Source organism: Anguilla rostrata, chromosome 14, assembly GCF_018555375.3.
Source record: "Anguilla rostrata isolate EN2019 chromosome 14, ASM1855537v3, whole genome shotgun sequence".
Classification (NCBI taxonomy): Eukaryota; Metazoa; Chordata; class Actinopteri; order Anguilliformes; family Anguillidae; genus Anguilla; species Anguilla rostrata.
Genome location: NC_057946.1, coordinates 31962378 through 31985303, shown reverse-complemented (window position 1 = coordinate 31985303; position 22926 = coordinate 31962378). Strand labels below are relative to the sequence as shown.

The 22926-nt window shown below is 48.4% G+C and overlaps 2 long non-coding RNA genes across 3 annotated transcripts; both read right to left on the bottom strand.

Annotated features, from left to right (window-relative positions):
• Positions 1-872: 872 nt before the first annotated feature.
• LOC135240015 (uncharacterized) lies at positions 873-17401 on the bottom strand. Its single transcript, XR_010325548.1, has 3 exons — positions 17151-17401; positions 2885-3024; positions 873-922 (listed from the first exon to the last, which is right to left on the bottom strand). It is a non-coding gene; the product is annotated as an uncharacterized LOC135240015 (long non-coding RNA).
• An 807-nt stretch (positions 17402-18208) lies between these two features.
• LOC135240016 (uncharacterized) lies at positions 18209-21899 on the bottom strand. Of its 2 annotated transcripts, XR_010325550.1 has the most exons (3): positions 21583-21899; positions 19345-19855; positions 18209-18538 (listed from the first exon to the last, which is right to left on the bottom strand). It is a non-coding gene; the product is annotated as an uncharacterized LOC135240016 (long non-coding RNA). The 2 variants fall into 2 exon arrangements; XR_010325549.1 differs by lacking the exon at positions 21583-21899 and having other exon boundaries at positions 19345-21568.
• Between the last annotated feature and the right edge of the window lie 1027 nt (positions 21900-22926).

Genomic DNA, 22926 nt, shown 5'->3' with positions numbered 1-22926 from the left:
CACTCAGTCAGTCACTCACTCACTCACTCACTCAGTCAGTCAGTCAGTCACTCAGTCACTCACTCACTCACTCACTCACTCACTCAGTCAGTCAGTCAGTCAGTCATTCACTCACTCAGTCAGTCACTCACTCACTCACTCACTCACTCACTCAAATGTACACGTACATAAATATACACACACACTCACTCCCCTGCATCCACCTGCTCCTGCCGACCGACACGGAGTGTGTGAGTTTGTGTGTGTTAGTGTGTGTGAGTTTGTGTGTGTTAGTGTGTGTGAGTTTGTGTGTGTTAGTGTGTGTGTTCACCCCTGGCTTTGGCAGGCAGCAGCTGAACTGAGATGCTATATTGTGACATTCTTGTTGGATGTATCATTGTGTTGGGGACGAGCACATAAACACACACAGACAGAGATGAAGCCCCCCTTGTCCTCCGGCTACTTACTGGTCCTTATCACTGTGTCACCAGAAGAGGAGGATGGGTGGAAAGAGAGAGAGAGAGAGAGAAAGAGAGAAGAGCTCAGTGATTGACCATGGCAAGGTCATTCAAAGGTTGACTATTCTTTACAGCTGTTTTTTTTTTATCCTAGGGCAGGGTTGGATTCATCATCCACCTGCCACCTCTCACCCCCTCCCCCTCTGCCTTCCCATCCTCCTGCCTCCCCTGCCCCTCCCCCTCACCCCCCACCACCCCCCACCTCCTCTGCCCCCCCCCCCCTCGCCCCTCCCCATCCCCCACAGCCCCACTCTTACTTGCCATGGATGCATCACCCACCCACGTCCCCCCTCCTCCCAGCCCCCTCCCCCTCCACCATCCCCCCCCCACCCCCACCAACCCGTCCGCCCCCCATCCCCTACAGCCCCGCTCTTACTTGCCGTGCCTGGCCGTCACCGTTTCTGTCATGGCTGCCCTACAGGGACCTGCATTGGCACAGACAGACAGAAAGAGACAGACAGACAGACTGACTTACTGGCTGTTTTAATGAACAGAGTTAGATGGCTAGAAGCCTTATGCCGGTACTGGGCGACCTGCGAAAACAGGAAGGAGCACGGACACCTGCCAACACACATCAGCCATTTTAGCGTCTCCAGTAGCACATTAAAACGACACTTGCGTGGATTATGATGTTAATGCTTTGCCACATCAGTTTTTAAAATCCCCGTTCAATGAAAGCCTTTTAAATAGCAAGGGGGATATTGGCCAACTAGCTGTCAACAGCTACGTGCTTAATCACAAGAATGTGAGAAAAAAATCAATGTAGAGACAACGGCTTTGGCGCAGTAAGGGTTAAGTTGGAATGAACAGCAAAGCTACAACATGGCTCTGCCCCCACCGTTCCCTTGCATATGGTTCCAAACCTCAAATGAAATCCTGCTCTATTAAATGGACAACATGTAAACAAATGTAACCTTAAAAAAAGGCCGCAACAAAAAGATAATGCGTGCGATAGTCATAATATCCTGAAAACACACGCTGTGCCTGCCACTAATGCCCTCATAACGCTGATTTAGAGGCCTCTTTGTTTATTGGAGATCCCTATCTTTTGCCTGCTGTAGCTTTTACATACACTGAGGTAATTCTGGTTTTGCGGGGAAAAAAACTAATGGAAGAAAGGAAAATAAACTTTGTGCACGGAAAATTGTATTTAAATCATATCTTTTGTCTCTTTTTATCGATCTGGTTCTCTCTGGTGGTTTGTTACTTATTGTTATCAGCCAAGAGAGTTCTGTATCTACGATACAACGGTGCCCACATTCTCCACCAACGGTAATGATGCAACAGATGGTAGATCCTAACAGTAGCTTTGAAACGGATGGCCCTAACGTAACACGGGCTCATTCGGGACAACATCAATCACACGATGTATTATACAAAACAACAGTCATAAGAAAATCAAAAACACCACTGCCATTCGTGATGAGCCTGCGTATCAATGCACTCTATAACGGGACTCCGACACTACCGCGCTGAAAAAAAGAATGAAGTATGATGATTGCAAGATGAACTGCTGTCCCCACAAGAGTATAATTCTAAATTAATTCGGCAGTTTGCAAGACACTTTTTTTTCCAAGACACTTCTTCACTTTCACCCTCCTCCTCTTCTGCTAAATATATTGTGTTTTCATCGTCGGCAGCCTCACATTGAGGAACGCCTCATGACCTAACGCTTTACTTACCAAATTAACGTATCTTTATTTTTGGGAAAGGCTGTCTATTTAATTACAATAATAACACAAACAGAAAAAGATGTGCAACAACCAATTTCTGCTTCTCCCGCATACTGCTTCCTGTTGTGTTGGGTATGATGGTCTGGACCTCTTCAAGGCAAAGGAGGCTTGTTTAAAATCAATGCCTTAGTCTGACAAAGCAACTTGGGAAGAACCGCTAACCACTAATCGCTAGGCAGATAACCAGAGTAAGGGGGCAAAAAGGCCAAAACGAATGCAGAGACATCCTCTGAGCATCTCCTGAGACCGGAGGCTGGAGGGGAAAATTACACAGTGGGATTCCAAAGGCTGGGAAGGGGAGCAGTGCGAGATCATCTGAAGCAGGTATGCTAGAGTGTGTGAGATTACCTGAGACAGGTACTCCAGAGCAGAGTGAGATTACCTGAGACAGGTACGCCAGAGCAGAGTGAGATTACCTGAGACAGGTACGCCAGAGCAGAGTGAGATTACCTGAGACAGGTACGCCAGAGCAGAGTGAGATTACCTGAGACAGGTACGCCAGAGCAGAGTGAGATTACCTGAGACAGGTACGCCAGAGCAGAGTGAGATTACCTGAGACAGGTACGCCAGAGCAGAGTGAGATTACCTGAGACAGGTACGCCAGAGCAGAGTGAGATTACCTGAGACAGGTACGCCAGAGCAGAGTGAGATTACCTGAGACAGGTACGCCAGAGCAGAGTGGAGAGAGTGGGCGGGGCAGAGGCTCTGGAAGGCCACACCTCTGGATAATCTGTAGACCGGACTGCTAACAGCCAGGCACGTCCTCCAAAGGGCTGGGTCTCTGATGCTACCACCTTGAAATGAGTAAAAAGAGAGAGAGAAAGAGAGAGAAGGGAAGAGAGAGATGCAGCAGTTCAGAAACCCACTCCTGATTGCCTCTGAGGTGTATCTTTCTTCAGGACCTTCAGTCTTCAATTCTCTCGCTCTCAATTTCAATTCACTCTGTCGTTATGACACATTTTAAACATACATCGCCAAAGCATATTGTTTATATAACAAGTTAACAGAAAATGATGATAGTACAGCACAGTGTATCCTTGTTTTTTCAGGCCTGAGAGCATGCCAGATTGCTTAGATTTTTTTGTTTGATTTTCCCAATGGCTGGTATAATTTTGTTTGTGTTTTGTGATGAATTGGTTGTCTCTGATTAATTTAGTTTTGGACAGTGCTGTCCTTGAGGCTGCAGACGGTTAGTAGGGGTTAGTGAGCCTCAGGACCAGCTGAGTGCACCTCTCTCTTTGTCTGTGTGTCCTCTCTAAAGGTGTATCAGGTTCCCTCTCTCTTTTGGTATATTCTTACTCTCCATCTCTAATGGTGTGCCAGCTTCTCTCTCTCTCCCACTCTCTCAGTCTCCCACTCTCTTACTCTCCCACATTCTCTCTCTCTCTCTCCCATTCTTTCCCTACCACTCTCTCTCCCTCCCACTCCCTCTCACGGAGTACCTGCTCACCCATGCTGTGTCATGGGGGAGGCAAAAGGAAATAAAAAAGCGCTCCCCATTTGGAGAGGAGGGGGGTGGGAGTGTGCTTCTGATGGATGGGTACAGTATCAGCTCTTGTCGTATGTCTGTGATCTACTCGTTTTCCTTCCCCGTCCAGTCACCTCCAAATTCCCGGCGGGGGGGGGGGGGGGGCGGTTGTGTCATGCAATCAGAGCAGCTGTAGCCATGCAGAATCCATCTCCCCGCCCCCCCCCCCCACAACACCCCCGCCCCCTCCAATGCGAGAGAAGTGAAAAGGCAAAGCTTCCTCTTGCTTCCTCCAGAGAAGAGTCCTCTGGCTCATATCAGCCACCAACCATCTGTGAGCAGAGACACGGCTTTCTCTCAGAAACAGAGCCATAGCTGGGAGACACGGCTCTCTCTCAGAAACAGAGCAGAAGCTGGGAGACACGGCTCTCTCTCAGAAACAGAAACAGAGCAGAAGCTGGGAGACACAGCTCTCTCTCAGAAACAGAGCAGAGGCTGGGAGACACAGCTCTCTCTCAGAAACAGAGCAGAGGCTGGGAGACACAGCTCTCTCTCAGAAACAGAGCCAAGGCTGGGAGACACGGCTCTCTCTCAGAGACAGAAACAGAGCCAAGGCTGGGAGACACGGCTCTCTCTCAGAAACAGAAACAGAGCCAAGGCTGGGGGACACGGCTCTCGCTCAGAAACAGAGACAGAAACGATGCTGGCCTCGCTGATTGCGGCATCGTCGCTATGGTTACGCCGCCGCTGCTGTGGTCACGGAGCGGTCGCTGTAGCCCGAGGCGTGGGGGGCCCGTTGCTCGTTCCCTTGCGGTTTTTGAACGGCAGCCCGATTCCATTTTCTTGCCCACGTCTGAGATGCCAAAGAGCGCCGTGACGCACGCAGAGGCTGCTGGCGGTTACGCCAAAACAGCCGGGGGAAGCTTGAGGTGTCGGCTCAAAGTGAGAAAAAAGGAAGCCGGTGGTGTTTCCAGCCACGTTCTTAATGGTCGCAGCCGCCATTAATTGTTTAAAATACAGGATTAACCGATACTGCTCCATATTACAGTGAATTTCCTGGGTTTTTTTATCCTCTGGGAGAGGTGGTCGGGGAAGGAAAACGAGTGGATCACAGATGTACTACAAGAGCTGATACTGTACCCATCCATCAGAAGCACACTCCCACCCGTTTCTTTTATTTTTATCTGCATTTTATATTCCTTTAATTTCATTCGTCTAAATAGCCTGTGCAGAGCGCATCAGCATCACATGGCTGACCCGCACATCACACTTCCTGCTCCTTGTGGACACTTGAGAGAGAGAGACAGAGAGAGAGGAGGAATCACCATATCGAGGCTTTAACGATGCAGATCATTTTACCAGACACTGACAGACTTGGTGCAGGGCCAGCCACTGGGACTCCTCCACCTCGTTGACTGGAAACCAATAGAGATGAGACCAGAAGCGAAAGTAAATGCACAGCATCAGGAATGACCATGCAACACAAACCGAAACCCCTTTTTTCCCTCAGTAAAGATCATGCATAAAACATGAGTTCCTAGCCTAGGATGCTGTGTGCCCACACACGTGCACACACACACACTTAGTGTATTACTGCATTCGAGATTTTTTAAAATTGTATTTTCACTTTTTGAGGTTTGAATTTCTCGGTACTTTGTAACTGTTCTGGGAAAATAAGATTGCGAGTTCATAACCAATAGCTGAACCAAGAAATGTATTCACAGACAGCAAACAAAATCCTTTGACGCCAGTCTGTGTTATTATCCAGGTTTATTAAAACCAGTATAACAAGCACACTGCTTCAAGGTGCTTCTTTTATCCATTGTCTCCAAAAAAATAATATAAATTAAATTAAAATAAATAAAAAAGAGCTAATTCAACATGAAAAGGCCTTTGATTTAGTTATAAACAAAATGACTGCAACACTCTAAAGCGTGAAGTTCCCCAAATGGGCTAATGAGATTCTCAGATCAAAAAGAGACGCGGCAATTAATTTGAATAATTATGCATTCCGCATGCTGACAAATTCCGACTTGCCAGGGCTCTGAAACTCATTTATGCGGCGTTTCTCTCCGCGGGAGAGTCGCCGGCGAGCCCTCGCGGAAATCCGACGCACGCCTAAAAACACGGTATCCAGACTCTAACTGCCGCGCTGCTGATAAGCGCTGACGCTCGCACCGCCCTTTCTGTCATTGCACTGTGACTTTTATATGGCAGATTCCCACCATGCAGACATATATTACCACCCCCCCCCCCCCAAGGGAGAGAATGAAAGGGCCTTGTTCAAGGGTGTAGGTACAGTGACCTCCATTGATATTTATGACAAACTGTCATGTACTGACACCAAAGCCCATGGGGCCAGTGAACAAACCAGGAGGGCCAAAGATCGTGTTCTATATGCGGGGGAGGGGGCGGGGGTAGGGGTGGGGGCAGGGGCAGAGGGGGCGGGGGGTTAGGGGGAGACTGACTCCTGTTGATCTGATCTATGGTCTGCTGTCACCACGAGCAGCTCGTTCACTTTGACTAATTCAATTCAGTCAATAACACAGATGAGGCGGAGCCACTACGGTCATGTCCTGTTACCGACCCCCCCCCCCCCCCCAGCAGAACCAATCAAATTTACATGCCCGGCAGCTGGGGGCGGAGTCATTAATGAAGGTCAAGGTCACCGCAGGATGGCTGGGAATGCACCTCACTTTGCCCGTGAAGAACAGCGTGGGATTCTGGGTAGGCTAAACGCGCTCGCTGCATTCCCGGTGAACATAAACCAAAAGGCCTGCTGAAGCGCTTCAATCAGCGTCTGCCATAACGAGGGCCGCTGATCCTTAAGAAGGCTATGAGGTTACATTTCAGATCTCAGAGGAGGCTGTGGGTCTGTATTCGGCAGGGCGAAGTGGGACCCCACCATTAAAAAAGTGTAGAACGTCCACCCTGGGCACCTGCTCCTTTTGTGCATTCGGGTTTTTAATCATGGCCAATATCTGAAAGCTCATAGATTAAAGCCTGTCAGAGACCATTTTTCTTGAATATTTTTTTGTTTGTTTTTGAGTAGAGTAATGGTAGTTCTATGGGGGGGGAGGAGGGGGTGGGGGTGGGTGGGACACTGCCATACTGGGCTGCATGCCCAGGGCCACGATGGTGCCAGCTGGTCTTTGGCGAGCGGCAGCCAGACGGGGCTCCGGCACTGGAGGCAGACGTTGAGCCTCCGCGGGGGGGCTGGGTCGCGTGGGCTGGTATCACAGCTCCAGGGCCTTCACCCGGCACCCAGCATGGGGGCGCTGCTGGGGTGGGGGGGGGGAGGTGTGGGTGCAAGTGCGGGTGAAGGGTGCAGAGGGATCATTATAAAATAAAACAAACAAAAATGTCCCCCAGACAAAAATATTTATAAACTGCTGTCAAAACGATGAAACTGAAGTTGCTTCAGAGGTGGCTCAGAGGAGTAATAAAGCACACAAGGAGAAAAAAATAAAGCACCTCCACCCTGTACCCTGCTGCAGCTCCTCTAGTGTACAGCACCTCCACCCGGTACCCTGCTGCAGCTCCTCTAGTGTACAGCACCTCCACCCTGTACCCTGCTGCAGCTCCTCTAGTGTACAGCACCTCCACCCTGTACCCTGCTGCAGCTCCTCTAGTGTAAAGCACCTCCACCCTGTACCCTGCTGCAGCTTCTCTAGTGTACAGCACCTCCACCCTGTACCCTGCTGCAGCTTCTCTAGTGTACAGCACCTCCACCCTGTACCCTGCTGCAGCTTCTCTAGTGTACAGCACCTCCACCCTGTACCCTGCTGCAGCTCCTCTAGTGCACAGCACCTCCACCCTGTACCCTGCTGCAGCTCCTCTAGTGTACAGCACCTCCACCCTGTACCCTGCTGCAGCTCCTCTAGTGTACAGCACCTCCACCCTGTACCCTGCTGCAGCTCCTCTAGTGTACAGCACCTCCACCCTGTACCCTGCTGCAGCTCCTCTAGTGTACAGCACCTCCACCCTGTACCCTGCTGCAGCTCCTCTAGTGTACAGCACCTCCACCCTGTACCCTGCTGCAGCTCCTCTAGTGCACAGCACCTCCACCCTGTACCCTGCTGCAGCTCCTCTAGTGTACAGCACCTCCACCCTGTACCCTGCTGCAGCTCCTCTAGTGTACAGCACCTCCACCCTGTACCCTGCTGCAGCTCCTCTAGTGTACAGCACCTCCACTAGTGTACAGCACCTCCACCCTGTATCCTGCTGCAGCTCCACTAGTGTACAGCACCTCCACCCTGTATCCTGCTGCAGCTCCTCTAGTGTACAGCACCTCCACCCTGTACCCTGCTGCAGCTCCTCTAGTGTACAGCACCTCCACTAGTGTACAGCACCTCCACCCTGTATCCTGCTGCAGCTCCTCTAGTTTACAGCACCTCCACCCTGTACATTACATTACAGGCATTTAGCAGACTCTCTTATCCAGAGCGACTTACACAACATTTTACATAGCATTTACATTTCATCCAATTATACAGCTGGATATATACTTAAGCAATGCAGGTCAAGTACCTTGCTCAAGGGTACAATGGCAATGTCCTCCCCGGGAATCGATTCTGTGACATTTCGGTTACAAGACCAGTTCCTTACCCATTATACTGCACTGCCGCCCACTATACTCTGCTGCAGCTCCACTGTCCCACATGCCTCTCGCCTCTCTCCTTTAATTCACAAGGCTGAAACCCCTCTGCACTGCAGCCACAATCTGTGAATGTCACATTGCCCAGTGAGCCCTTCAGTGCTCCACTGTCCAGGTGATCCACTTCCCCCGCATACAAACCATCATCATTAGCATGCAAATGAAGCAGGCCTACCTGCTCTGTGCTGAGACACCACTGCCCCCCCCCCCCACCACCACCACCCCCACCAGCTCAAGTTGGGAGGGGACGGGACCCCCATCTGTCATACCAGCAGTGCCCTCCCCCTCTAGTGCCGACTCACGCAGGCAAGGTCAACTCCTGCACAGCTATCCGATCTATGATAGTTAGGGCATGTATGGCTGCCACCGGTTCATCAGATATACAGCAGTATTTTAAAAGTTCTAATCATATGCATACTTGCCAATGCACTGTGAAGTCCTGCATATACATATATTTCCTAAGCTTCATACCACATTTTATTTGAATATATTGCAGTATTCCATCTCAAGATGGCGGTAAGCAAACGGCCATCTTGACTCTGGAGCAGTGAGCTTAAGCAGCGGGAAACGGCAGCGCTTCAATTCAGCTGCGTTCAGAACTTGATGGGGGCCCCTCCAGGGAGCTCAGAACCCCTGCGCCCCCCCCGCCCCCACCTCCCCAAAAGACAAGCAGCCCACAGCGCAGTCCAGAGGCCACGCCCCCACCCTGCGTGTCATTGGAGCAGAGGAGTTCAGACCCCCTCCATCCCAGCCGCCGCCCACCTCCTTTCCATTAAGTGGGGAGTGGGAGAAGCAGCTTAGTGGCGGCTTACCAGGAGGGAAAAAAAAAAAAAAAGCAGCATCGACCACTTCATCCCCCGGCTGCCAGTTTGATGACTCTTTCTAGAAAGAAAAAAAAGAAAGAAAAAGAAAAAAGAAACGAAAAAAAAAAAAAAAAAACCCAAGGCAGCACAAGGGGAGGGGATTTTATTCTTCAGGCTGGTTTCTCACAGATGCGCTGTGTCCCGGCAACAGGCCCTTCAAAGCCTGGGCGTTTACGCGGACGCGCGGTGTGGACTGGGCAGAATGTTAATGGCGGGGGGATGACAGTGGTGGGGTCGTGGTGGGTGGGTGGGGGTGGTGGGGGGAGGGTGCATAGAGGGTAGAGATCAGTGTTTGTGGTCTACAGGGGCTAAAGCTGCACACTGAGAAATAACAGCCTGGCTGAGGATGCTTCACAGAGGATGCTGGGGGATGTGGTGGAGGTGGAGAGAAAAAGAGAGAGAGAGAGAGAGAGAGAGAGAGAGATGTAAAACAAAAAAGAATAATAGTTTTATTGAGAGCATAAGAAAATGTAATTAATAGAGAATAGCATAATATAGTAATAGTATAGTAGAGTAATAACATTTAATAGTTAATTTAATAGTTAATAAAGGGAATGTTACTTTCATTTATGCTGTTATTGTTGTTTTTTATATATTCTTACGTTGATTTCAGTTATCACAACGCTTTGCCAATATGTATTTTTACATTTTATGTCATGCCATAAAAAGCATTTGAATTTGAATCTGACAGAGAGAGAGAGAGGCATGAATAAAGGAGTCAGCGCCTGAGGGTGTAATGGACGTGGGCTGCAGGCGCACCTGACTCAGCGCAGGCAGAGATGCCTGCGTAATCCGGCTGGGTAGGCGGGGGCGAGGGGCGAGGGGCGAGGCGGGAGGGGGGGGGGGTGAGTTTTTGGAGAAGGTTGTTTTTCCAGGCTTCTGGAGAGTGGTGGGGGGGGGGGGTGCAGGCACTAAAAGGGTTGGAGAGGAATGGAAAGCACTACACCAGCAGCACCGATGGGATCGGGGGGGGGGGGTGGTAACTGGTAACTTCACTCAGTATTTCTTAATTATTTACATTTTCCGAGTTCTGTCACATTTATAGACCTTGTACTGTGTGCCCTCTCTCTCTTTCTCTCTCACACATATGTATATATATATAGGGGAGGGCATGCAGGATATAATTACTGAAATCCTGAATATACAGTATAAATAAAAACCATGAATATGTTAATGTAACTGAATATGTAGACAAAAAGCCTTAATATATACATGTAACTCTGAATATATGGATGTAGACCATGTGGGGGTGTGGCATTGAGGTGATGTGTCTACACCAAAGACCCATTTTCATTACCGAATTATAGTACTAAAGTGTTTTTATTCATATAGCCCTGTGAAAGATATGCACAGGAGTACAACACCAAAAAGGGGACCTATGTTAATGCAACATGGAGAAGCTGGCTGCATGCCTAGAACAAGCCTTTTCGTCATATAGCCTGGGAGCTCTGCATAGCTACAGGCACCTGTTTGCTTGTCACAAAAAATATACAGGCGTTAAAACCAGCCAACGGAAATGTCACATGAGCTTAGCCAGGAGAAGAGGATGTTATCACAGTCCTATGATTGTGAAAATACTCACAGTGGTCTTTTGAACACAACCGATGAAAGCCAAGGGGCGTACATGCAAAATGAATGTTTATGCGACAGGACAGGACACTATAAAACCTTCGTGTGAACTCCTGCTCCCCTGAGAAAACACAGTGTAGACCTCCATCATGGTAATTTGGCAGTTTTCATGATAAAAGCTGACAAAGATTTAAGACAAAATTTGCAAATTCTCAAATTGTCGTTTCGAATTAGTCCAGTGTGAAACTGAGATGCTTTTTGAGAAATGGCTTTCCTTCATTGTCATGCAGATTTCATAGGCTGAAACATCAGAAGAAATCTTATTGATATGTTTCAATCTCTACATAAAATTTGAGGAAAATTTTGAGGCAAAATTATAGATCCCAAAAGGGGCTTTTAATACCATTTGGATGTTTGGGGCATTAAATCAGACTTTGTTGGAGGCATTGATTTAGATGGCTAACGAAATCTGACGAAAGCTAAATTAATCTGACTGAAGCTTAATGAATATGACGGAAGCTAACAGTAAAGCAGTGGGGGGGATTATGCATAAAAAGAGCTATAACTATACAGATCACCAGCCATGTAAATACCCACAAATTAAGACTCACAGTCTGCACTTTAACCCACTCATCATTTCACTGTTTTCAGATGTGTTGGAGAACAGAGCCAAAACAAAAATTGTGTCACTGTCCCACACACGTTTGCATTTAACCGACACACACACACACACACACACCATATACCGTATACTGTATATAAAATACGCCGGTTATCAGGCCCATTCCAAAAATGTTAAACGTCTACGTTTTAATCTAAAAGCCAAAAGAACTGACCTCAATGTGTCTAGTTCATTCGCAGTTGGAGTATATTACTTGCACTCCAGATGTCATATCTGATCCGGAACTGGAACGCATTTCTTTCCATTAATGAGGAGCGTGTCCCGGTGCGGAGGCGGGGCTTGTTGGGTCACATGATCCGGCCCCACGCACACCGCCCCTGCTTCATAAGTACGAAATTAACGGCGGACCATCTGCAGGGCCATCTGTCGGGACCAGAGCCGCGCTCCTTTCGTTAAGAACGCCGCGCTGGCGCGGTGCCCGCCGTGCGACCCGCCGCGGGGGCGCTTCCACGTTCCGGAGGCGTCAGAAACGAGGAGCCGTCCCGCGCCCCAGGGAGCCGTCCCGGGGCCAGAGGAGCCCGATTTGCAACCCCCCCCCCCCCCATCCTACCTAAAGCCTGAAAGCATCGGCAGCGCACAGCCAACCCGCCCTCCCCACAGACACGTACGTGCGTTTGAAATGTGGATTTGCATGTCGGAATTTCACATGAACACAGGCTGCATTCCTCTGGTTTGTACAGTCCAGGCCTCAGTGAGCTCCCTGCATCTGGGTCATCATTATTTGGATTCGCCTCTGTATTTTTTGGGAGTAATTTTTTGTGACGGAACAGGGAGTAATTTTTTGTGATGGGACAGGTTGAACTGCAGTTTTGCCCATCCATGGGCAGTGCGTCTCCAGGGCAACAGGAGCGCAGCCTTTTGCTCTGTGGATGCTCACTGAGACCCTACAGACACTCACAGTGCACACACACACACACATGCACACAGTCACACAAACCCTGACATTAACACCAACACATCACTCCCAACATGACACACATCCACACACACACACACACACACACAGACAACACTGCACACCACACAACACACCACACACACACACCCCAGACACAGACACACACCACACACATGCACGCCACACACACACACATGCACACACACACACACACGCACACACAGACACACATGCGCGCTCGCACGCGCGCACCACATACGTGATTGGGCATGTTGTGTTAGTCAGGCCGTAGGAGAGGCATTGTCACCACAGCCACAGTGAAAGTGTTTTATTACCCCCCCTCCCTTCCCCCCATCCCAGATCTGCTGCCATCCATCTGCTGCTGCTGCTGCTGCTGCTGCTGTCACTGGGGATGGGAGGCGGGGGTGGGGCTGAGGGCGTGGCCAGGGCAGGGCAACCCCCCGCCAGTGCAAACGGACAGCATGCTACCATCGAGTGAAAGTGGCACTAAATCTCCTGGCTTGGACCAGTGACCTGCTGAGTGTCCTCGTGGCCCTGAACCGCTCGCTTGACTGCCCCCCCCCCCACACACACACACACACACACACCTTCAGGGCTGTGTTAACAAATGCAGTCCACAGACACGGTGCTACCAACCGGTTTGTGTTCACAAACAGCCCCTCCTTACGGTTCCGCGCACGGCAACAACGTGAAGAGTCTCACGCGAGAAGCCTAACGGCATCTGAAGTGCCTCCCCCACCCCCCCCCCCCCCCCGTCTTGTTTCATCACTCAGTGTTGTATTTGCTATTCTAAGACTACAACAAAAGGGGCCCCGGGGGTTGGGGGCGTTGGGGGGGGGGTGTTGGAGGGGGGGCATGGACGGGCGGGGGTGGGGGCTTTCACCAGTTTGCGCCTCACCCCGCCCCTACAAGCCGAGGCCGCCATTTAAGAGCTGTCATGAGTCATCAGCCCTTTCAAGACAGTCTGTGACGGGACGGGTCTGTTCCAATCACGTCAACCTTCCAACTGAGCCCAGAGCCATCGCCGCGAATCGTCACCGAGGGTCTTCAACCGAGACCAGTTGCTGAGAGCCGCCGCTGACAGTCATCACCACACTTCAGCCTCCTGGCCGCGTTCGGCAGGGGGAGAACAGAAAAGCACAGAACGCTCACACGGCGCTGCTATACAGGATGAGCAGAGTGACACGGGCAGCACTACCACTGCTGCGCATCGCAGCACCTTTGAGTAAGTTACGCCTTAGCATCGGCTAAGCTACAGTGCAAAGGAGGAACAGTGCTGAGATATGGGAGCTAAGTTACAGCGCTGAGACACAGGGGCTAAGCTACAGCGCTGAGACACATGGGCTAAGCTACAGCACTGTCACAGAGGCTAAGCTACAGCACTGACACAGAGGCTAAGCTACAGTGCAAAGGAGGAACAGCTAGTAGAGGAGTAGTACAGCGCTGAGACTAGGGGCTAAGCTACACGCTGAGACACATGGGCTAAGCTACAGCACTGCACAGGGCTAAGCTACAGCCTGAACAGAGGCTAAGCCACAGTGTCACAGAGGAACCAGTGCTGAGAAGGAGCTAAGTTACAGCCTGAACACAGGGGCTAAGCTACAGCACATGAGACAGGGGCTAGCTACAGCTAACAGCTAACTACACAGACACAGGGCTAAGCTACAGTACTGACACAGAGGCTAAGATACAGCACAGAGACACAGAGGCTAAGCTACAGCACTGACACAGACACAGCGGCTAAGCTACAGCGCTGAGACACAGGAGCTAAGTTACAGCCGTCAAGCTCACATCTCTCACAAACTGAAAATGGCTACTTGCCTACTTGCCCATTAACAGCGACGTGTTGCAATATATTTTCCCATCTTGCAATATATTTTATCTCAATATATATGCAGTAAATTTCATTTTCATTAGCGCAACACACTCTGGAGGATAACATGCACGTTTGCCTGTGACGGCCTTGGGCATTCCATAACTGGGGGGGGGGGGGAGGCTTCACGCCTTCATGGAAAAAGGCTTCACAGCAATGGGGAGCTCGCAAACCTTCTAGAAGCGGCAAAGGCCGGGCTTCGTTCCAGCCGAAAAGCTCTCAATTTCAATCAACGATCGATTTCAGTCAATTTTATTTCTCAGTGTCGCTGTTCATACCAGGGGTCGCCCAGGGTGCCGAACAGTTAAATTCCAACCGGCAAAACACGAGCAAGGCGCAGTCCTGTCAGTCACGTGCGTACAGCTCACACAAAAGCACAAATAAAAGAAATCTTCTTCAGTTGGGTTTTTAAAAACCCACCCCCGTTCCTGCTGTTCTGATCTTAGGCAGAGAGATCCAAAAATTGGCAGAATACAAGAGCATCGTACCTGACTTCAGGTGAGCCCCCACCAGCACCCCCCTCCCCTACCCCACCCCCCCTCTCTGAGCACAAAGACTGACCTGGCACATCCAGCGTTAAAAATGTCATAATGTAGGAGAGCTCCTTACTGAAATAACACCATACATGTTATATTAGTTTAACCAAGCATTACATCATACTATATAAGCTATACATTACATTCTATCCCGGAAGGACAGGCAGCAGGGGGGGGGGGCGGGGGGTCACCGCTGGAAGAACCCAAGACGGTCTGATACCTGGTCACTCATGTGGCAGTCCATAAATCAACCCAGCCCCCTCCTCACCCCGACCACATCATGTGCTTGTGCAATCGCACGTTCACCACCTCAGTGCGACCCCTATGAGAGCTCAGAGGAGTCAACTCATGTTCGCACAAATTTTAAAAAGGGGAGGGGGGGGGATATTACATCACTGTTGGAGAGAGAGAAAACTGAAATAGTCATGTAAAATTGAACTTTGGCCAAAACTGTTTTAGACCCGCTGGCTTAAATGAATTATTTTGCAGGCCCAGGGCGGAGGATCAGAAGTGCAGCGCAGCGAGGTCTAAAATAGATGCAGTCGCTTAAGAAGGCGCAGGTTTTCCTCACAGTTCCATATAGCGCCGGAAAAAGGGTCCATCTGCCTGTAAAACCGCTAACCCTTTAAATTATGCACAGATGCTCTAGTGCACAGCTTGCTTATGGAGCTCCCTCTCACGTGTGTGCGTGCGCATGCACACACACACACACACGCACACACACATGCATATGGATGCATGCATGCGTGCACACACACGCATGAACACACACTCAAATACACACACACACGCACGCACACACACACAAATACATGCACACACACACGCACACACATACACATGTGCGCACACACCCACACACATGCACATAACACACTTTCCCTCCCTTTCAAACTCCTTACCCTGGTATAGAGGTTTCTTATAACTTCCCTGCCACTTTATCTGACTCTGCAACACACACATGGATGCATGCATGCGCGCACACACGCATGCACACGCATGCAAACATACACACATGCGAGCTTGTGTACGCACACAGACACACAAACAGAGAGGCATGTAGTATCTGCTGTCTATACCAATTTCTATGCTCTTTTTGTCTTTCCCTCTTTGACTCATTACATCCTTCTCATTCAAACCACCCGTGCTCTCTTTGCCATCCCACCCTTTCTCTCTCTCTCTTACTCTCTGCACTCTCTCTCGCTCTCTCAGCACTCTTTCCTCCTTTACTCACTCACTCACTCTGCGGCTGTAACATCCAGGCAGCTGTGGATCTGAGGTAAATGGTGCTGACCAATCAGCAGCCAGTCTGAGTGTTCATCGAGAGGTGGCTGAAAGGGCTGCAGGCGTTCAGGCTTCCAGTGCTGAAGAGGCCCACTGGTAGCACTCCGCAAACCTTAAGGGGGGGGGACCACTCCCATACCCCCTCCCCCCACACCCCCCTGAAATGGCCCAGAGTTTTTGGCCACACGGATAGAGGGGAGCCACCTACCCCTCAGGTGTCCCTCAGTCCTTCAGGAGCTTTGAAGACCACCAAAGCCCAGGGTATGCCCCCAACCCCCCGCCCCCCACCAAGAATGCCACAAGCTCTACCTGCCTCTCACCTAAAAATAGACAGTGGAGTATCTGATAGAACACAAGGAAGCAGTGATGCCAAAACTGGATTGACCAGAACGGTCGTTAGTCACCCGTCAGTCAATGAACTGGCACGTTAAGAAATGAACGGCAGAACCGCCCAATCCCCAACACACACGCAAAAATATTAATAAAAGCTGTTTGACACTTCCAAATACTTCTTTCTTTCAGCTCAGCAAAAGGGGGTAGCAGCACTCACACCACCGATGTCCACAGATTTTCAAAAAATAAGGCGTTCAGAGGAAATCACCATTTCACGGCTTTTGCAAGGTACTTCGTTATTTTGTATTCAGTCAAATAATATTCACTTAATGTGTTCCTACGCATGCACCTGTGAGCGTGTGTGTTAGTAAACGTGTGTAAATATGTAACCGTAGAAAAAATTCCATTCAGAGAACTGTGCATAGTAAGGGGGATGGTGCCCCCCAATATCCAATCAACAACATTCCTGGACAATTCAGACTAAATGACATTTTCAGATTAAAATAAAATCCACTTCACCCACGGCATGTACAATAATAGAAATAGACAGAGCTGATCAAATAGGCATAGACCACCAGCTGTGCTGGTCCACTATATCTACCATTGTTCTTTTTTGCAAGCCCTTTTGCTCAAACCGTTCAACTGGGTAAAGCCAACACCCTCTCCACGGAGACAAATTATTGAGCTGCGGCAAACAAATTGCATTGGGGAAAAGCATTGCTATAAACCCACTTACCTGGGAGTCAGCCGGTTCTCTAATGAAGATATGAGCGAATGATGCCGCCTAATTCTGCACAGTCGGGAGTTACCAACGGGAACGTGTTTTGCGCATGCAGGCACTCTCACGAGCCAGTTAACAGTTGCCGCGAGGGATGCTCCAGTATTCTTAAGCTGATAACGCCTCTGTATCGCGCAGCATCGCCGCTCCGAGCTACTACTGCGCGCTCTCTCACCGGGCTCAGTCAGAATCAGCACCCAAAGAATGAGAAGCCCTTGTTACCCGGGGAAGGAAACCCCTGCATCAACCAAATGCATAGAATGCACCAGAAATGGACAGTGGACACACTGATGATGATTGTTATTATAATTTATCACCCTCTAAACACGACTTTAATCTTTTGCCGGTTTAACGGCAAATTTATGTCCATTCTTATGTGCATCTGCATCTTAGAGATTGTACCCCATGCCATGACGGGGTAATTCTACACTTAATATCGTGTGAGCCCATCAACAAAACACCGTGACGGGTGTCGATATTGAACCGCAAATCAGATTTGCATTTCGAAGTTATTTCACACTATATTCTAAGGATATGGTTTCCAATAGCCTATTGCTTTAGTTGGCTTCAAGCCGCGTAAATGGCCAGCTGTGTTTAATACCATTGCCTGTGCCAATTTATTTTTAAACTACGCCGTACTGGCTGAATGAATCATTCAGTTGTCGCCCTCCCGTGGCCAGCTAAGAGAACGTCCATTTATTTTGGTACAGTACAGTAATTCTACTGAACAGGAACTCTACAGTACCGCGTCAGTTTCTTTAGGTAGCTAAACTGCTGTTTATTTTATGCGGCTACGCAATTTATAAAATTGCATTTGCATTTATTGCGTATCAGTAGTTGGTATTGGTTTTACTTTTGAGTATTTAAACTTTAAATGAAAAAAAAAAAATCCAGGTGCGATGTTTTTTATTCAAAGTAATGGTGCCATTAATTATTACTAAATATCTAATGTAATTAAAGTGAAATATCCTTTGCTTTCCCTCTTTTTATACATACATTCAGTGAGCTTCATGATGTTTTATGACAAAGACATTTTTATTTGGTTCTGTACGCCACAATTTTGGATTTGTAATCAAACAATTCACATGTGGTTAAAGTGCAGATTCTCAGCTTTTATTACATAGTCCCCCATTTCAGAGCACCATAATGTTTTGGGACAAATGGCTGCGCATGTATTTCTGATTAGCCAGGTGTGTTCAATCGCTTCCTTAGTGCAGGTATAGGAGGACTTTCAGTATCTAGTCTTGATTCTAGGCTTTAGATTTCCTTTGGAGTCTTAGTTATTGGCATTTATCAGCACGAGGACCAGAGTTGTGCCGGTGAAAGTCAAGGAATCCATTATGTGGCTGAGAAATAAAAAAACAGTCAGAGACATAGGTTAGGGTTAGGGTTAAAATCTAAATATTTTGAACATCATTATGGAGAAAGAGGGCACTGGTGAGTTTAGTCATTGAAAAATGCCTGGTAGGCCAAGGAAGACCACCAACAGTTGATGACAGAAGAGTTCTCACCATAATGAAGAAAAACCCCCAAACACCTGTCCGACAAATCAGAAACACTATTATATGCAGATGTGTCACTGACTACTGTCTGCAGAAGACGCAAACCCCTAATTAGCCACAAAATCAGGGTGGCCAGGTTACAGTTTGCAAAGTACCACCGAAAAGAGCCTGTAGAGTTCTGGAAAAAGATCTTGTGGATGGATGCGGATAGAAATACTCAGCACCTGGTGAGGTCTATGTGTCACAGACTTCAAGCAGTCATTGCGTGCAAAAAGGATGTCACATAATACTAAACATGACTACTTCACACAACATTAAGATGTCCGAAATATCATGGTGCCCTGGAATGATGAGGGGGGGGGGGGGGGGCTATGTATAAAAAGTACTGTAACTTCTACAGGATGAAACCAAAATATATGAAAAAAGCTGAGAATCTGCACTCAATCATGTGTGAATTGTTTGATTACAAATCTATAATTGTGGAGTACAGAGCCAAATCAAGAAGAAAAAAAAATCTCTGTTCCAAACATTATGGAGCTCACCGTGTGTGCATATATAAAACGAAAACATATCAGTATTAATATTTCAATGATATTCTCAAATGGTATAAAAAAAATAAAAATGCAACTGACCCTCTATTTAAGACTTACATTTCAGTGTCGGTCTGCGATGACTGAAAGCTCGTGAACGCAGCGCACATCGGCTGGGGACACGGCGCGGGCCAAATCAGACCCACGGGCACGGCTGCCACAAGCTGCAGGTCCGTGACCGCAGGAGAGAAAGCAGGGCGGTGTGCAGCACTGACTGCCTGTCAGACGGGCTCATTAAGTGCCCCCTGACAATCCCTCAATTGATATCCTCCTCTGCACACCTCTTGAGCGGGGACGGCCCGGGGGGGGGCTGTCTGCGCTGTCAAATCACAACCTTTCATTCCCGCAAGCCTACTCCCACACCTCCCCCCTCCTTCGGCCTACATCAGAACTCCACAAGCAGCCACCTGTCCCAGGTGAGACGCTCAGAGAAATCGCACACAGCCAGACTGCAGATCTCAGCTGAGGGAAAGAGGTGATACCTGCTCAGGATTTGGGGCATCTCACCATCGCCGTAATGGCAGCACCGTTCTTCATTAAGGAATACTTTTTGAATCGCCTTTAGGATGTGCTGCATGCCCCGTCGCCCCCGGAGATGGGTGATCATCGACAGGTTCAGCCGGCCGTTGGTGCCACAAGGAAAAGAAGTCAGCTTAAAACTCGAAGCATTTGATCAGATGCAGTCATGAAATGAAAAAATGGGAGCACTGTCATCATCATCATCATCATCATCATCATGATGGAAGAAACGGAGGCCTCAGTCTCAGTTTGAGCAGAGCACGGAATCATTACAGATAAAGCTGAATCACAGACAAAGCTGTCAATACAAATCACAGCTGTAATTGGTCGATGCAAGACATGAGCACATGAGCATAAAGAGGCAGCATGTGAAAAGTCATCCACACCACCACAGGGGGTATATATTCTTAGGCATCTTGAAGGACAAGCCATCTTAATTTTGATAGCTCATTGCTTTGCCTAAAATAAACCGCACTCCTGTCCATGGATGTTTAAACATTTTAAAGGTTCAAAACACTATGCTGGTCTCAGGATTTCCATTCATTGCCAGTGACAGACAAGTGTGGTAGAAATGTGGAAATAAATGAAAAATATAGAAATGGCGGTTTCTGTGATGAGGTTCTTCTATGGTGAGTCATGAAACTACACTGCACATTGGAATTAAAGTAGACATTATGCAGAAAACAGGACAGCTGTGCTGGTATATCACACCAGCACACCCTATGCCAAGTCAAAGGTCTTTATGCGCCAAGACATATTAAGCCTGCTGGTAGCATTACTGCTGTGCAGCACAAGATTGTGGACATTGCCATATCGCCCAGGGACAATTACAAGCCTGGGAGGCTTGTAGGTGTGCATGTAGGTTTTTGTTTTGTTTCCACCAATTACCCCGCCTAAAGCTGCATACATCAGTGTTTCAAATCTCAATGATGACGAGTCGACAATGTGCATTTATAGAGCATTTTACAGAACACTGAACCGCAGCTCAGCCACTAACACCACCAGCAATCATCACACCCACCAAGGTGATTCGCGGCCGCCATTTCCAGCCACACACCAGCTGAGGGGCGATATTAAAGTGATGGTGCTGACATCATATTACGCCATAATCATATTCGTTCATTTCTATAAAACGCCCATTGAGCGCGGAATTATGTATGTACGTACGCCTCAGATTGCAGTAATAAGTCTTCCAACAGCCCACCTCCCTTCATGCACGTAATACTTTGGTGGATGCACGGGGACATAACGCCGCTGTGGGGCATCGATCATGCTGGCAAAAAAAGCAATGCAATCACAAACGAGCTGTTTAATGACCGACCGTGCTGCCACGTAGCATTACCGCTGGAAACGCTCCACTCTTGGTAACGACACTCTTTTTTAAACCATCCATTGGACTTTCCTTTGGCTCGCTTGGGCGAATTAAAATCTTGTCAAAAGCACTTAATTTGTACTACGCTAAAGTAACGCTGTTTTCGGTGAATAACGTGCCCGGGCGTAAAATGAATATGAAATGGGATGTGCAAGTCGAAATCATTTCGAGATTCTTTAAAGTAAACTAACCGAGTAACACTACGTGCTATGCGGCGTAATGTCTGACGCTCGACATCCTGGGTTGTGGGAGCAGATGTAGGAGAAATTACAAAATGCTAAATATTACATTTTGGGCCGTGTAAACATACGTCGTAGAGATATTCCCGACTCCAGACCCGTACCTCTCCCTCAAACAGCGGTTATATTTTTGTGTTCACATTGCTGGTTTTAATTTCGGTTGACTACCTTCATGCTCGGCTCCAAGTGACTCCCTCATCTGTGCTCTTTATAACGGTCGGGAAACTTTTTGGACCTGCGTGCCAGTAGTTGAAAATCAAGGCGCCAAATTTAATAAGCCTTGTGCTGTGTCCAAAAACTCTAAGCAAGGGGTCTCAAACAACTCACTGCAGCGCCTGCTGGTTTTCTAATGTGTTCCAGCTGGTTCCAGCACATTAGTGCTTAATCCAAGTCATTGATTGGCTAAAGAGGCTTCACTCTTTGTTCCCAAGGTCTAAATTGCCTTCTGATTGCAAGGAAACTACAAAAAACTGTGGTTTTCAATGTGTTCCAGTCGGCTCAAGTACATAAGTGCTTAATCTAAGTCCTTGATTGGCTAAAGACTCTTTGTTCCCAAGGTCTAAACTGGCTTCTGATTGCAAGGAAACTACAAAAACCTGTGGACACTGTAGCCCTCCAGGACTGGAGTTAAGCTTGCAGTTGCTCTGGCCCTTCAGGACTGAAGTTAAACCTGTAGTCATTGCAGCCTTCCAGGGGGGTTTTCCACAAAGCAGGATTATGGAGTTAGTTGGATAACTGCACCAAGTAAAACCTGGAACCCTGAAACTCCAGTCCTGGGGGCAGCAGTGTAAAAGTAACAGGTTTGATACCCAGGTAGGACCCTGCCATTGTACCCTAGAGCAAGGTACTTAACCTGCATTGCTTCAGTATATATCCAGCTGTATAAATGGATGCAATGTAAACGCTACATAAAAAAAAGAAAAAAAAAAAGAGTTGTGTAAGTCGCTCTGGATAAGAGCCCAGGTTTAAATCCGTCCTGATTGGAGGGAAAAAACAAAAACCAGGTAGTTCTACTGGCCTTGAGGGCTGGATTTCAGTATTCCTGACATAATGTATTGTGGCCTGGAGGGCTACAGCATGGATGCTCAAATCTGGCCCTTGAATCCAATTCCGGCCCTGGTTTTCTTTTCTCCCAGGTAATTAACTGAGCAGTCGAGTCATACTCGACTCCCAGGTAAAAGGGAGGGTAGCAAACTAGCAGTTCCTGGCCCTCAAGGACCCCCATTTGAGTAACAGCGGGCTATGGCGTCTGCAGATATCCGTAGTTTTCCTTCAAATCAGCCAGCAGGAGCTGCTTGAGCAAGGAACAATATCCCTACCGACTGTGGCTGTGTCCCAATACAAAGTCAGCCGTCTTAGAAGGCAGCATTTTCACTAGTTTCCACACTTGTCCTTCATAGGCATGTCCCAAATTCATTGCTTTTTCGAGGTTCCTTTTCCGTTAGGATGCTGCCTGCAGAGGGAGCTGCCTTCTAAGGATGCAGGTAGTGAGGCAGCTGACTTCGTTTTGGG